Below are 17,964 nucleotides of genomic sequence, written 5' to 3' on the forward strand. Positions count from 1 at the left end.
TCAATCTATCTCACTGAGAGTCTTCCTCTTTTTCACTGACCCTTTACTTTCCCATGCAAGATGTAAAGGGCATGAGCGAAAGTCTTGTTATCCTCACTTTGAAAGGGCATTCTGGCTATACTATTCCAACACAGATTTGTTCATTTGCTTGGCATTTCATGGTATATTCAATATTCTTCAAAACCATAATTTAAATGAATCAATTGTTTTTAGTCCTCCATATTCATTGTCCAGCTTTCACACACATATGAGGTTCTTGAAATACCATGGCTTCAGTGAGGTGCACTGTAGTCCTCAAAGTGACATGTTTGCTTTTTAATACTTAAGTCTTTTGCAGCCGATTTGCCCAAAGCAATACATCATTTGATTTCTTCACAATTGTTTCTGTGGATATTAATTATGGATGCAAGTAAACTTAAACTCTTGACAACATCTGTCTTTTCTGGGTTGATCCTGATGTTGCTTATTGATAAGAATTTGTGTTTTCTTTATGTTGATGCATAATCCATACTGAAGGCTGTAGTCTTTGATATTCATTAGTAAGTGCTTCAAGTCTGTGTCATCGTTCTTTCGCAGGTTGGTAATGAGCTTTTCTCCAATCCTGATGTCGCATTCTCTCTTCATATAACTCATCTTCTTGGAGTATCTGCTCAGCATACAGTCTGAATAAATCTGGTGAAGCAATGTAACTAGCATACAGGTTTTCTGATTTAAACCAATCAATATCCACTTGTTCTGTACAAACAACTGCTTCTTGGTCTATGTACAGGTTCCACAGGAGCACAATTTAAGTCTTCTGAAATTCCCATTCATCATAATATTATCCATATTTTGTTATGGTCCACACAGTCAGATAATCAATAAAACATAGTTGAACATCTTTCTGGTATTGTCTGTTTTCAGTCAAGATCCATCTGGTATTAGCAGCAATATTCCTTGTTCTATGTCGTATTCTGATTATGACTTGAATCTCTGGCAGTTCCCTGTTGATGTACTGCTGCAGCCATTTCTGAACTACATTCAGCAAAATTTTATTTGCATGTTATATTAATATTGTTCCATAATTTCTGCATTCTGTTGGATTATCTTTCTTTGGAATGAGCACAAACACAGAGCTCTTCCAGTCAGTTAGCCAGGTAGCTATCTTCTTAATTTCTTGGCATAGACAAATGAGCAATTCCAGTGTTGCATCAGTTTGTTGAAATATTTTAATTGTTATCCTATCATTTTCTGGAACTGCTTTCTTCACCAATGCCTTCATTATAGCTTGGACTGTGTTCTTTAATACCATCAATTCTTGATCAGATGGTAGCTCCTGAAGTGGTTGAACATCAACTATTCATTTTGGTATAGTGACAATGTATTCTTTCCATCTTCTTTTGTGCTTCTTGTGTCATTCAATATGCTGCCAATTTGGTTGTTAATTGTTATATGCCGTGGAGTCGGTTCAACTCATAGTGAATCTCTATAGGGTTTCCAAGGCTTGTAATTCTTTACAGGAACAGAAGCCTCATATTTCTTCCACAGAACCGCTGGTAGATTCAAACTGTTGACTTTACATTTAGAAGCTCAGCTCATAATCCACTACGCTAGAGGCTTTCACTATTGCAATTCAAAGCCTGGACTTTTATTTCAATGTTTTCATCTTAACAAATGCTGAGAAGGTTCTTTCTTTTTGGTTTCTAACTCCACATCTTTGCACATTTCATTGTAATACTTTATTTTGTCTTCTCAAGCTGCCCTTTGAAGTTTTTGTTCAGCTTTTTTACTTCATCATTTCTTCCATTTGCTTTAGCTACTCTACATTCAAGAGTAGTTATCTTTTGACAAGTTTAGTCTTTTCTTTCTTCCTGTAAATTTAATGACCTTTTACTTTCTTCATGTGCAATGTCCTTGATCTCGCCCTACAACTCTTTTGGTTACTGGTCATTAGTGTTCAGTAAGTCAAATATGCTCTTGAAATGATCTCTAAAATAAGGTCGGATATACTCAAGGTTATAGTTGGGTCTCATGAGCTTGTTTCAATTTTCTTCAGATCCAACTTGAACTTGCATATAAGCAATTGATACTCTCTATGAAGACTTTGTTCTGATAATATTGAGCTTTTCCATCATCTCTTTCATAAATGTACTTGATTTGATTCTTGTATATTCTATCTAGTGTGGTCCATTTGTATAGTTATGGTTAATATTATTGAAAATGGTATTTGCAATAAATAAGCTGTTTGTTGTTGTTGTGAAGTGCCATCAAGTCCAGGGTTTCCGAGGAGCAGCTGGTGAGCTTGAGTCACCAACCTTTCAGTTCAAATGGCTTTGCAGTCTGGTGCAATAACCCACAGAGCCACACCAGGGCTCCAAATAAGCCATTGGGGTCTTAAAAAAATGGTACCATGTGATCTCCAGTGTCATTTCTATCACCAAGGTCATATTTTCCAATTACTGTTCTTCTTTGCCTCCAACTTTTGCATTTCAGTCACCAGAATTTATAATGTACATTGATTGCAAGTTTGATAAAAAAAAAAATTTATCAAAAAAAAAATTTTTTTTTGCAGGTCTGCAAGATTGATAAAAAAATTAATTTCTTCATCTTTGGCATTAGTAATTGGTGTGTAAATTTTAATGATAATCATATTGACTTATATTCTAAAGTTGTTAAGTGTCATTGAGTCAGTTCAGACTCATAGCGGCCCTCTTTAGGGTTTCCAAGGAGTGACTGATGTGTTTGAACCACCAACCTTGGGGTTAGCAGCCTAGTTATCCTACATCACCACATCAGGACTTCAAGGTGTGTAGATATGATCCTATCACAGATAGCACTGGATTTAAAGACAGATCTTGAAATGTTCTTTTTGATGATGAATGTGAAGCAATTCTTCAGTTTGTCATTCTCAGCATAGCAAACCATATTGATTTTTTCCATTCAAAATATTCAATATCCATCCATTTCAGTTCTCTAATGCCTAGGATATCATTTTTATGTATTCCATTTCATCTTTGATGACTTCCAGTTTTCCTAGATTCATATTTAGTACATTCCACATTCTGACTATTAATGGATATTTGCAGCTGTTTCTACTCATTTTGAGTCATGCCCCATAAGCAAAGGAAGGTCTTGAAAACTTTGCTCCATCCATATCATTAAGGTTGACTCTACTTTGAAGGGATAGCATTTCCCCATTCATATTTTGATTGCTTTCCTACCTGAGGAGCTCATCTTCTAGAACTGTATCAGACAATGTTCTGCTTTTCATAAGGTTTTCATGGAAAATGTTTTTAGAATTATGAGGGTCTTCAAAAGTTTGTGGAAAATGTAATTAAAAGACAATGGAATATTTCCATGAACTTTTGAAACCCCATCATAGATTGTCCAGTCCTTCTTTCTAGTCCTTCTGTATTAGTCTGGAAGCTGTGCTGAAATCTGTCCATCATGGATGATCCTTCTGGTATTTGAAATATCAATGGCATTATTTCCAACACAATAAAAACACACAAGCCATCCCAGTGGCTTTTATGTTGTTATAAAATTGTACCATTATTTTAACAGTCTTTCTTAATGGGGTGCTTCAGAATGTGTTAATCTTAACATATCTATAACATACTAAACTGAATCTAACAAATATCTGTTCCCATTTTATACAAGGCATTGAGTCATATACTACATGACATACAGGAGGTAATAAAATGTATTTTCTTCCCTTAAGAAATTTACCATCTGAAAGGAGAAATGAGAAAAAAATACTAGACAAGGAAAACTAAAGATATTACATGGAAGTTGTTTACATAGTCTTATGGTTCAAAAGAAAAATTGAACACATATGCTTAAGGAAAAAAAAAAAAGGAAATTTCTGCAAAGAATGTATCTTAAATGATAGTCAAATAAGCAGCATTTAGACAAGTGAAACGGAAAGCATTTATTCCAGTTGGTGACAACATCAGTTTACAGACCACACAAGTATATTGTGGGGCATGTTCACGAAATAGCAATGACGTTGATAGGTATTTGGAGGAAGAGTGGGAAAGGAGATGAAAAGAGAGTTTGGACATTATTGTCTTTGACTCTGAATGTCAGAAAAATAAGTGTACAGTAAATTTTTGTTTTTTCTGTCAGTGCATGGTCACTGATTATTTGTAGCAGAAATATGACAAATTTAAGGTAATTTTTAAATGATTATATGAATTGAATGGAATCCAGGTGTGGCGCTGTGGGTTAATGCACTGGGCTGCAAACTCAGTTTAAACCACAAGGTTGGCAGCTCAAGCTCACCAGCCGCTCCTCGGAAACCCTACATAGGGTCACTATGGGTCAGAACCGACTCAAAGGCACTTAACATATGAATTGATCAGATTATACTGGAGACTGTGACTTCTTGATAAAGGGCAAATTAATAAATAATGCAACAAAGGATGGTGAAATTCGAAACCTGACACTAGCAGTAGAAATTAAAAGAAATGGATTAGAAAGGATATGAAGGTAGGAGCCACAGAACATAGCAAAGACTTTAATGAGCAGGTTGAAGGAGGGACATGAGTAACTGTGCTAACATTGTCTTCAGTAAAATTAGGAAATCATTGTTGTTGAACTGATGAGCTTTGTTTTGAATACATAAAGACATGTCAGCTCATAAGCAATCTAACCAAGTCCAGACCAAACAAAATTGATGGTTAGATGAAGTTTGACTACATTTTCTGACCACCGCTCTTTGTCCTCCTCCGTTCTCTTTATCTACTACTACTGTCTTTATGCTAGATTGGCCATGCCTCATTGTTTTCTGAATATTTCCCTTTCTGTTTCTTACTTACTAAAAAAATTATCCTATGAGTTGTTCATTCACACCAAAAAAAAAAAAGACTCATTGTCATGAAGTTGATTACTACTTATGGAGACCTTTTAAGTTACAGAGTAGAAATGCTCCATAGACTTTTATTAATTGTGATCTTTATTGAGGTAGTTGACCAGGTTTTCTTCTTCAGTGACACTGGGAGAATCTGAACTTCCAATGTATGGTTAGTAGAAGAGTGCAAAATGTTTGCCATACAGCGACCAGGTGGGTTATTTATTCAAGACCTTGGCAGAGTTAACATAATCTGTTAAATGAATTTACATTCTTCCAGTTCATAAATTTATATATTTATAGTGGGGCACTTAATGGGAGTCCTGGTGTGGTGCTGTGGGCTTATGAGTCAGACTGCAAAGTCGTTTTAACTGCAAGGTTGGTGATTCAAGCTCACCAGCTGCTCCTTGGAAACCCTATACAGGGTCGCTGTGGGTTGGAATCGATTTGATGGCACTTAACAACAATAACTTCATGGGAAACAGTCCATTAACCTCCCCCCTCAAAAAATTCTAGTAGGATGAGGCTCATTTATATACAGAGACTCTGTTTTTAATTGGAATGATACTCAAATTCAAGAAAATAATAGAACTGACAGAGAAGTTATTCTCCCCTCAAAACTTAAGGTAGAATCAAGTTTATTATTTCTGTGTGGGGAAAAAAACAACACAACAAAAGAAAATAGTTTTTGCATCCATAATAAATATAATAATGTAATTATTCATGCATTTAACTAGTAAATCTAAGGATGAAAGATATAAATATCATAAAAATGGTTACATTTCAGATAATAAACACTTATCTTCTACAATTTAACTATGCCAACACCAGAAAAATAATAGGAGGTTTTATTTTTGCCTTGTTTCTTCTAAATCTTTTCAGATGAAGGATATCCAAAAGGGAGGGCAGAAGGCCAAAGAATGATTTGTTGTTGTTGTTAAGTGCTGTTGAGTCCGACCCATAGAGACCCTGTATAGGGTTTCCAAGGTGCTCTGGTAAGCTTGAACCACCAACCTTATAGTTCAAACAACTTTGCAGTCTGACACATTAGCCCACAGCGCCACACCAGGACTTCAAAGAATGATAGGAAGTAAAATTATTGGATACTAAATTCAATGAAATATTTTATCATAAAATGCAAGGAAAAGTTGTATTTCAAAATTCACTTGTTTGTAAAATATAGTCTTTATTTTAGGTCTGATTAAGAATAATATTAACCTGATTACTTAGTGCTTTGTTGTTCTAATTTTGCTTCATTTTGCTTTACAATATAAACCACAGGGTTAAATTCCACAGTATAAACAGTTTATCCAGATACTGAAGGTTGATGGATCATTTCTTAAGAAGGAGCAATATCAATTTTGAATATCTCAAGTCAGTTTTGCTTTCTGTTTTCTGCTGAGTGTGATTCCCGTTTGTAACCTAGAAAATCATGTTCCCCTCCAACAAACTGAAAAATAAGTTATTTGGGGCCCACTTCCAAATTCTCATTTATGCCAATTATTTCAAGCTCCAAATTTGAAAATTCCCTTAGCAAATCAAATCCAAATTTCACATACGTCATCATAAGTATGTCCTTTTGTACTCAAAAGTTGTTTGTCAAAAAGAAATTAAAACAAATTAACTGGAAGCCAAATACTAGCGAATGTGTTGATTTGCTTGTCAAAAATCATAAAGTGAGAGGTAATTGTCAGCTTCTTGCTTAAATGCATTTCTCTAATGAAAAGAAAAAAACAGTTTTGTCATGAATTTATACAAAACTATTTTTGACACCCAATAAGATGGATGGGCACAGCCACAGCAGCAATGGGCTCAAGCCTAACAATTGTGAGGAGGCATAGGACCAGGCAGTGTTTCCTTCTATTGTGCATAGGGTCACTCTGAGTCAGAACTGACTCAAAGGCACCTACCAACAGCAACATTTTTGACTTATAGTTCAGATAATCAGGTTTACTATAGGAAGACGATTTGAAAGAATTTTCTTTAGTATATTCTAAAGCCCTGTAAAAATTACCCTGGTCAATTCGAAATGAGTCCACATTGAAGTAATTAATTTTAGAAAATATGTACCCTAATAATTAAATTTATGCTTAAACCTTTATTTTTCCACAAATAAGCTATTTCTAAGAGAAAATGAATATTTCTATCATGAATACATGAATGTTTTCTTATGACATCACTATAATTTCTCTTGATCTTTGGGATCAATATGCTTTCCCCTTTTTTAAAAATCAGGAAATTATTATGGGGAAAGATATGTTCTAAAAATAAGGAGCTCTGGTAGCATAGTGGTTATGAATCGGGCTGCGAACCACAAGGTCAGCAGTTCGAAACTACCAGCCGTTCCACGGGAGAAAGATAAGGCTTTCTGCTCCCGTAAAGATTTACAGCCTTAGAAACCCTGTACAGGGTCGCTATGAGTCGGAACCGACTCCAAGGCACATAACAACAGCAACAACATTTTAATAAATTTTTTTGTTACCGTTATAGAATATCTTCTCTGTATAAAACATGGTCATACTTGAAATCTCCCTGGGAAAGAAAACATTTTTTTTTCAAAAACCTTTTACTCTCTGGATAGGCCATAAAAATCAAAAACAAACCAAACTCATTGCTGTTGAGTAGATTCCAGTTCAGAGCCACTCCTTAGGACAGAGTAGAACCACTCCATCATGTTTCCAAGTCTGCAAATCACTATGGATGCAAACTGCCACATCTTTCTCCTAGGAGTATCTACTGGGTTCAGACCATTGAACTTGCTGTTAGCACTTAACCACTGCATTAATGAGACTCCTTAAAAATTATGTTTGGAAAAAATGCTTTAAAAGTATCTTTATCGACACTAGCAATGATAAACATTGCCAAAGTAGCCTTTTTTAAAAGTTTGTGTTTAGCCATAATTCTAATTTATGATCATTAAGAGTTTCCACCTCTGCAATAAGCAACAGAATAGAAATTAATTGAACTTTTTGGTTTATGTAGACACACCAAATCTTCTTTTGCCTTTCTTCCTATGCTCCCTAATATGCTTTTCATTGTATCTGTTAATCTTCTTAAACTATATGGAAGTAATATTCATACCTAAAAATATACTCGCTAGATATTTAGCTAGATCAGCTACCATAGGGCTTCCTCAACTTCAAATCAACTGATAAAGGAACATTTTACGCACCTCTTCCTCCAAACACATACACATTGATTTTTGTTTTAGTTGACTTGGTTAGGATTCAAGTAGCCCCATCTCAGTAGAGTGTGTATGTGCATGTGTGTGTGTGTGTTTGTGTGTGTATGTGTGTGTCAGATGGACTGAACTGAAGGGGAAAAAACGGGAAAAGAAAAGGTAGAGAGAAGAGGAAATTTTCAAATTTTTAAAACTGGTGTGCGTAAGAATCACCTGAAATGATCGTTACAAAGTCAGATTCCAAAGTGTTTTAAGTTTGTGAGTTCAAGGTGGAGCTCAAGAATCTGAATCTTTAACAAGGTTTTCTCATGAAAATGGAGCTTGGTGCTTCTTTGGGAAGCATTGCTTTAAAGCTCCTAACCTAGTTAGTGTTTTCTAAAATGGCAGTGAAATTTCACCATATCACTAGTAGACTTCCAATTAGAATTTAAAAACTACTTTGGTACTACATGAAAAATGCCTAATAAAAACTGAACAAACAACAGAAGCAAAAATTGTATCAAAATTGCTGAATGAACTGTAAGGAATTCAGTTTCAAACAAAAACTATTAAAATTGATTCTTAATTTTTTGAGGTCATAAAAAGGTTTTTTTGGACATGCAGCAGTAAATTAGAGTAGTAGAGAACACTCTAGATTTGACATCAGAGAAGCCTAAATTTGAGTCTTGATTCTATAATCAACTTAATACTGAGCTAATTTCTTCATCCTGCTTTTCTCCAATTAAGAGTTTTAAAAAAGGAGATAAAAGTGTAATAAAGCAAAAGGTCTTAAAAGTTATGCTAATTTACTTGAAAAAGACTACAAAAAGTAAATTAACATTATTACTATCATCCATAGTAGACTTGGAATCAATGAGTCAAGAGCACATATGAAGAGGAAACCTGGTTTCTGCACTCTTTGCTACCTTTTTCCCGAAGCAGGAGTAAAATAAGCAGTTGGCTTCCTACTGCTCCTTCTAGTTATCCCTCAAAGCTCTGTCTTTAGGAGGACAACAGTTAATAATAATTCTGTCTGCAGCTACAGAAATGCCACCCTGTGAGAACTCCCTTGCCCTATTCCTGTTCTGCCACCCCTATTATTAAAATGTGTCAGCCCTGTATTAAGAGTCCAGCATCTTCAATACTTGTTTAGGTTTCTAGATGCCATCTTTCCACCCTATTGAAATTACAACTGTAATTATTCCAGCATTAATTTCTATCAATGTATTCAGAGATGGTTCCCAATGTATTATAGGATTAATGTTTTATTTTAATAATAAAAGGGAGACTCACTTAAAATGGGAATTCAAAATAGATGAAAGCAAGACTGGAAGCATAGTTTTAGACTCTATTTAGGAGCAGCACTACGAATATATGTAAGATTATTAATACTTAAAGAAACTAACAATGGCTCCCTATTGCTTATTGCATTGCACCTAGATACACTTCTTTGACTTTTAGGACTTTAATACTAATAATAAAAGGTACTCCTTCTGGACAGTCTTACTTCCCACTATCCTTCCTTGCTCCAACAAATGCTTTCTTCTCCAATCCAATTCCTCCTTTCAATGTCCTGACAATGAGCTTTGCTAATCTTTGTCTCCTTTGCTCTTTAAGCTTTTATCCCCTCCCATCTGAAATGATTATCTCCTCCTTAATGTCTAAAATGTCACTTTCTCCCTGAAGCTGAATTCTGTTGTGCTTGAAGTCAATATCATCTAATCACATCTTCAATAATTATTTGTTTAGAATGTCTTTAATTTCATTACGAGGTTTGGGTTTTTATACCAATTAAAAATAGTAATGTAAGTTACTTAAAGGTATGTTTATTTCTTTAAATCCCTTCCTCCCCAAGCTCAAAGATTTTTTAAACTAATCTGTCTTGTGTGACACTGTAGAATAAGCACTGGACCACATGGTCACTTAAGAACAACCATTTTACTGTGTTCTAATAACTAAAATATTGTTAAATAGTTGTTTCAGCTTTACTCCCTTAAACAGCTGTTTTATCTTTACTCCTAAATTCAGTAAGAAGTAACACAAGTTGGTGATTTTCTAAAAAGAAAACAGAGAAGTGTGTGCTTTGCTTAACATAGTAGATAAATACATACTTTTCAATGATTCAGGATTATGTCATTAATAGAAAAATAATAAAAAGTTACAAAAAAAATATTTTCTGGAAATATGTATGCATAATACTAAATTCCAATATGCTGTCTGTTAATTGCACATTATTAATCATATATGTGATGTGTAAAAATGCTTTAAATTGTCTCTTTCTAAAGACAATTTTTTGACTGATATATTTAAACAGGTATAAATAATAAACTTGATCACATTATAATTAAGCAGTTTACTTCTAGTACACCTAGTATGAAGCCACTTTCTCTTCATTCTCATTCCCTAGTCCCAGTCTCCCTCTGCGCTACAATTGTATGTGGGTGAAAAGAAGGTAGCATTTTAGGCTAAGAGATATCTCTTAGATGAACTAAATAATGCAATGTATTTTTCAGCTCACAAAGAAGAGTTCTTACTTCTAGAGGAATTCTACAGATCACTGGAAAAAAAGCTTTTCTTGCCAGCTTCACTTAACTAAAACATTTTAGAAGAGGTAGCATGTAATCGGGAATCACTCTCAACTCACCATCCTCACATGCTTATGGTACAACCACAATCAACTTGGAAAAAAAAAAAAAAAAAAAAACAGACACACCTACCATTTTTAATTTTCCAATTTTACAACAAGTACCAAAGGACAACTTTAACCTTGGGAAACACAATAAGCTAACCGCCTACCAAAATCAGATCCACTTGTTCTCCAAAAGGCATTTCTAGCATAGTTGTCCCTTCCTTCACAAAGCTGGGTTCTAGTTACATCCTCCAGGAAAAAAAGGAGTTAGAGGTCAATAGCAAGTTTATATTTTTATCACTTGTGTCTTTATTTATGCTGATATCTCAAAATGTGAAACTTGACCTCTCAAATACATTTTTGTGTTGAGCTTGATTTTCTCTTCTACTATATCTCCCTATCACTTTGCCGGCTTAAATATTATCTATTCAATTTGCTATACTAACACAAATATAACCCAATTCTAAAACAATGCCAGATACATTTGGAATTTTCTGTCCTTGAATCTTTAATATGTCATATGCAAAGCATCTGGAGGCTCACATTGGATAATCTACTTCTTTCTGCATTAGACTGATATCTATGCTGTTAAACCATGGCTAAAATTCTTAATGCATTTTGTTTCTCAAACTCAAATTCCCATGGATGAAAAATAATACATTATAGCTATTATATTTAGGGGAAAAGTACATGAAAAACAATCTAAGTTTACTTGAGCAATTTTATAGTCACTTGCCCATTTTATAGAAAATGGTCCCAAAATTAATTTAAATAGTCTTTGAAATATGAATATCTGCTCAAATTGTTGCTGTTGTTGAAGGATAATAACTATATGCTAGAAAATTATACTGCTTAGTCTAAAACACAGTAAAATGTGAAATAAACTTTGCTCTTCAAATACTGGTGTTGATTTTGACTAATTATTTCAAAATACTCTTTATGTTATGAAACTACAATGGAAGAATATAATTATATTATATTATATTATGAAAACTACAATGGAAGAATATAATGCAGTAGGCACAGATTTCAAGTATCAAGGGTTTTTCCACTGTGCTTCTGGAAGCTTGAAAGATTCATAAGATAACGTTAAAGTGAGTCTACAAAGTGAGTCTCTATCATTTCACCATGAAGCCTACAGTAATATAACTTCTAGTCCTTCACCTCACTCACCCAAATTACAGACTTTACATTTTCATTTTTAAAAGTTCATTTAGAGCAAGGGGAATGTATTGTCTTTTCCTGGATAAAATCAGTAAAAATAATTACTAAAATACTATTACTAAATGGCATTCTAGTGAAACTTGGGTGGGGGTGGAATAATGATATTTTCTTCACCTTCATATTGTGTTTTATTCAGAGTTCAAATCTTTCAAGAATAATTTTGAATGTAATAATTACATTTTGAGAAACTTCTTTCAACTTTTTCCTACCCAAATAAATATTTTATTTATTTAAAATATAATTATGTTACTTGCTCAATTGGGAAACCACACTTGCCTGAACAAGATGACTATATCATTCTTGATATGCTCCTAAAGGTACCAACTAAAATAGAACCTTTGAAGTTGCGGGGGACAAAAAAATTTTCATTTAGCTTTGTTCAAGAATAGGTTTTACAGTATGGAATTTTCCAGCTCTTCTAAGTACGTACTTTGCAAAAACATAAATAAATAAGACAAATGTTTCTCATAGACAGGTGAAAAAATAGAATTGATAAATTTTCTTCTCTGGAAAAAATAAATATCATTGAACTTTTACAGATGTTTTCATAAACATTTTTAAATGATCTACACAGTTTAACTGTTGTTGTTAGGTGCCGGCAAGTTAATTTTCCACTCATAAAGACTGTACTAGTCAGATTATTGGCTGTAAACTTACAAAAGCAGATCACTAGATCTTTTCTTCAAGTACTGGTGAGTAGGTTCCAATTGCTAGTAACATGTTGTTTTGTTGTTGTTGATAGGTGCGTTCAAGTCGGTACCGACTCATAGAGATCCTATGCACAACAGAACAAAACATTGCCTGGTCGTGAGCCAACCTTACAATGGTTGCCACACTTGAGCCCATTGATGCTGCCATATTGCCAATCCATCCTGCTGGGGGTCTTCCTCATTTTTTCTGACCCTGCACCTTACCAAACATGATATCCTGCTCCAGCAACTGGTCCCTCCTGACAATATATCCAAAGTATGAGAGATGAAGTTTGGCCATCCTGGTCTCCAAGGAGAACTCTAGCTGCACTTCTTCTAACACAGATTTGTCGGTATTTTTGGCAAGCCATGGCACTTTCAATATTCTACTCCAACACCATAACTCAAAAGCATCAATTATTTTACTATCTTCCTTATTTGCTGTCCAGCTTTCACATGCATATGAGATTATTGAAAATACCATGGCTTGAGCTAGGCACACCTTAGTCCTCAACCTGACATCTTTGCACTTCAACACTTCAACAAGGTCTTCTGCAGCAGATTTGCCTATTGCAATAAGTCGTTTGATTTCTTGACTGCTGTTTCCATGAGTGCTGATAGTTGATCCATGAAGAATGACATCCTTGACAACTTCAATCTTTTCTCCATTGATAAGAATGTTGTTTATTGGTCCAGTGCTGAGGATTTTTGTTTTCTTGACATTGAGATTTAATCCATAATGAAGGCTGTGGTCTTTGATCTTCATCAGTAAGTATTTTAAGTCCTCTTCACTTTCAGCAAGCACGGTTGTATCATCTGCGTATCGCAGGTTGTTAATCAGTCTTCCTCCAATCCTGATGCCATGTTTTTCTTCATAGAACCCAGCGTCTCGGATAATATGCTCAGCATACAGGTTGAATAATACGGTAAAAGAATACAACTTTTTGCACACTTTTCTTAATTTTAAACCATTCAGTGTTCCCATGTTCTGTTCAAACAACTGCCTCTTGGTCCATGTACAGATTCCTCATGAGCACAATTAAATGTTCAGGAATACGCATACTTCTCAATTTGTCCATAGCTTGTCATGATCCACACAATCAAAAGCCTTTGTGTAGTCAATAAAGCACAGGTAAACATCTTTCTGGTATTCTGTTCTGGCATTCCTTGGCTTTCAGCTAAAATCCATCGGACATCAGCAATGATACCCTCATTACATGGCCTCTTCTGAATCCGGCTTGGACCTCTGGAAGTACTCTGTAAATGTATGCTTGCAGCTGTTTCTGTATTACCTTTACTAAAACTTTACGATGATTTCCACATTCCATTGGGTCACCTCTCTTTGGAATGGGCACAAATACGGATCTCTTACAATCTGTTGGCCAGATAGTTATCTTCCAATTTTCTTGGCATAGATAAGTCAGTTCCTCCAGTGTTGCCTCACTTTCTTGAAAGATTTCAATTTTTATTCCATCAATTCCTGGTGCCTTGTTCTTTGCCAATTCCTTCAATGTACCTTGAACTACCTCCTTAAGTGTTATTGGCTCTTGATCATATGCTACCTCTTGAAACGGTTGAACATTAACCATTTCCTTTTGGTACAGTAACTCTGTATATTCCTTCCATCTTCTTTTGATGCTTCCTGCATCACTCAATAATTTGCCCAGAGAAGCCTTCAATAATGAAAGTCAAGGCTTGAATTTTTTCTTTAGTTTCCCAGCTTGAGAAATGCTGAGTGTGTTCTTCCCTATTGGTTTCTGACTGCAGATCTTTGCACATTTTGTTGTAATATTTAACTTTGTCTTCTCAAGCTGATCTTTGAAAATTTCTCTTCAGTTCTTGGACCTCCTCATTTCTTCCATTTGCTTTAGCATCTCTATGCTGGAGAGCAAGTTTCAGTGTCTCTTCTGACATCCACTTTGATCATTTCCTTCTTTCTTGTCTTCTTTCTGACTTTTTACTTTCTTAATGTACGATGTTCTTAATGTCATCCCACAATTCTTCTGGTCTTCGGTCTTTCGTGTTTAATGTACCAAATCTGTTCTTCAGATGATCTCTAAATTCAAATGGGATATATTTAAGATCATATTTTGGCTCTCATGAACTTGAATTCATTTTCTTCAGCTTCAGTTTGAATTTATGTATGAGCAATTTATAGCCTATTCCACAATCTGTCCCTGGCCTTATTTAGACTGATGATATGGAGCTTTTCCATCATCTCTTTCCACAGATGTAGTCAATTTGATTTCTGTGCATTCTATCTAGTAAGGCCCATGTGTATAATCATTTCTTATGCTGTCTAAAGAAGGTATTTGAAATGAACAAATCATTGGCTTTGCAGAATTCTATCATGCGATCTCCAACATCATGTGTATCACCAAGGCCACATTCATTTTCCAACTACTGATCCTTCCTCTTTGTTGCCAACCTTTGCATTCCAATCACCAGTAATGATCTTTTTTTTTTGGCTGGATAGTGTACTTTATTGAAGGTACATAACAAGACTGGGCTCTCTACGCCCCTTCCCTTCTCCAGGGGGTCTGGATGGAAACTGAGGATGGGAGCTTCTGAGTGTGTATGGGAGTTAGGGTAGAGGTAAGGACTCCCAGCAGCTTAAGGCCTCTCTCTTCTTCTATACTGTTGCTGGGGCTGGTGGTCCAAGAGGCTCTTATTCTTTGGAGGCCATGTGGACCATAAGATCCACCACCCTGTTGCTGTAGCCAAAGTCATTGTCATGCCAGGAAATGAGCTTAACAAAGTGGTCGTTGAGGGTAATGCCAGCCCCAGCATCAAAGGTGGAAGAGTGGGTGTCTTTTAAAGTCACAGGAGATGACCTGGTCTTTGGTGTAACCCAGGATGCCTTTTAAGGATCCATCTGATGTCTGCTTCACCACTTTCTTGATGTCATCGTATTTGGCAGCTTTCTCCATGCAGCAGGTCAGATCCATGACAGACATGTTAGAAGTGGGGACACAGAAGGCCATATCAGTAAGTGTCCCATTCAGTTCAGGGATGACCTTGCTTACAGTGTTGGCAGCATCGGTTAATGCAGGGATGGTGTTTTGGGCAGCCCATGGGTATCACACCACAGTTTCTTAAAGGAACAATCTACAGTCTTCTGAGTGGCAGTGATGGCATGGACTGTGGTCATGAGTCCCTCCACGATGCCAAAATTGTCATGGATGACCTTGGCCAGGGGAGCCAAACAGTTGGTGGTGCAGGAGGCATTGCTGACAATCTTGAGAGAGTTGACATACTTCTCGTGGTTCACTCCCATCACAAACATGGGGCATCAGCAGAAGGGGCAGAGATGATTACCCTTTTGGCACCATCCTTCAAGTGAGCCCCAGCCTTCTCCAAGGTTGTGAAGACACCAGTGGACTCTACAACAAATTCAGCACCAGCATCACCCCCACTTGATGTTGGCAGGATCTCGCTCCTGGAATAATAGAGATAGGCTTCCCATTGATGATAAGTTTCCCAGTATCAGCCTTGACAGTGCCATTGAATTTGCCATGGGTGGAATCATACTGGAACATGTATACCATGTAATTGAGGTCAATGAGGGGGTCACTGGTGAAAACAACCTCCACTTTGCCAGAGTTAACTGCAGCCCTGGTGACCAGGTGTCTAATACAGCCAAATCCGTTGACTCTGACTTTCACCATCCTGTCTCAGGGATGCGGCTGGTACTGCAAGAGAAGCTGCAGCTGCCTATCAAATGGGGAGGAGCAGAGAGCCGATGATCAGTGCATCTTGATTGCATGTTTGATCAAGTTCAGATTGAAGAAGTTGGTGAATTCTTCTATTTCATCTGCATTGGCTCTAGTGGTTGGTGTGTAAATATGAATACTATTGATATTAACAGGTCTTCCCTGTAGGCACATGGATATTATCCTATCACAGACAGTGTTGTACCTCATGACTGATCTGGATATGTTCTTTTTGACAATGAATACAACACCATTCCTCTTCAATTTGTCATTCCTGGCATAGTAAACCATGTGGTTGTCAGATTCAAAATGACCAATATCAATTCATTTCATCTCATTAATTTCTAAGATGGGGTCCTGCTGTGGTGCTGTAGGCTAATGCGTCAGACTGCAAGGTTTAAACTGCAAGGTCAGTGGTTCAAGCTCACTAGCTGCTCCTTGGAAACCCTATATAGAGTCACTATGGGTCAGAATCAACTCGACGGCACTTAATAACAATAATGTCTAAGATAACGATGTTTATGTGTTCCATTTCATTTTTGACAATTTCCAATTTTCCTAGATTCATTCTTTGTACATTCCATGTTCCAATTGATGATTATGGATGTTTACAGCTCTTTCACTTTATTTTGAGTTGTGCCCCATCAACAAACGAAGGTCCCACGGGCTTTACTCCATTCATGTCATTAGGGTCAACTCTACTTTGAGTAGAAAGCTCTTCCCCAGTTGCATCTGAGTGCCTTTCAACTTGAGGGGCTCATTTTCTGGCACTATATCTGACAGCATATCTATGCTATTCATAAGGTTTTCAGTGAGTAAATATTCAGTAGTTTATCACTCCTTCTTCCTAGTCTGTCTTCATCTGGAAGCTCCTCTGAAATGATGAGGGTTCCTTAATTAATAATGATGGGGCTTGATTTTGGATTTCTTTTCAATTATCCTCTGTGGGGTTCACTGAAATTCCTGACTATGAAACTTATTTTCTTCTATCAGTTCTGGAAAATTGTCAGTCACTATCTCTTCAAATACAACCCTACCCTATTCTCTTTTTCCTCTTTTTGTAATTCCAGTTGGAGTTATGGTGTGGTGCTGTGGGTTAATGCACTGAACTGCAAAGTTGGTTTGAAGTTTAAGGTCGGTGGTTCAAGCTTACCAGCCACTCCTCAGAAACCCTATACAGGGTCACTATGGGTTGGAACCGACTCAACAGCACTTAACAACAAAATAATTCTAGTTACACATATATTTGACCACCTGTGGGGCTATGGTATAATGCACTGGACACCAAGGTCAGCTTGAAGCACAAGGCCATTGCTTCAAATCCACCAGCCACTCCTCAGAAACCCTATACAGGTTTGCTGTGAGTCTGAATTGACTTGACGGCCCTTAACAACAACAACATCATCATGTTTTTGGAATCCTAGCATTGTGCTGTAGGATAAGCACTGTACTGCTAACCAGCTGCAAGATAGGCAATTCAAATCCACCAGTTGCTCCTTAGGAATCCTATACAGTGTTGCTATGTGTTGGGATAGACTCAATGGCATTTGACAACAACAACGACAATCATATTTATGCATATACCACAACCCCATAAATAACTCACATGCATATAACACACATGTTGTTGTTGTTGTTGTTAAGTGCCATCGAGTCGGGTCCGACCCATAGCGACCCTGTACAGGGTTTCCGAGGGTGTAAATCTTTACGGGAGTAGA

The 17,964-nt window shown here is 36.3% G+C and overlaps 1 pseudogene; it reads right to left on the reverse strand.

The window, feature by feature from the left end:
* Positions 1-15,576: 15,576 nt before the first annotated feature.
* Positions 15,577-16,201, reverse strand: LOC102815456 (annotated as a pseudogene).
* Positions 16,202-17,964: the final 1,763 nt, after the last annotated feature.

The sequence above is a fragment of the Chrysochloris asiatica genome, unplaced genomic scaffold (assembly GCF_000296735.1).
Source record: "Chrysochloris asiatica unplaced genomic scaffold, ChrAsi1.0 scaffold00068, whole genome shotgun sequence".
Taxonomy (NCBI): domain Eukaryota; kingdom Metazoa; phylum Chordata; class Mammalia; order Afrosoricida; family Chrysochloridae; genus Chrysochloris; species Chrysochloris asiatica.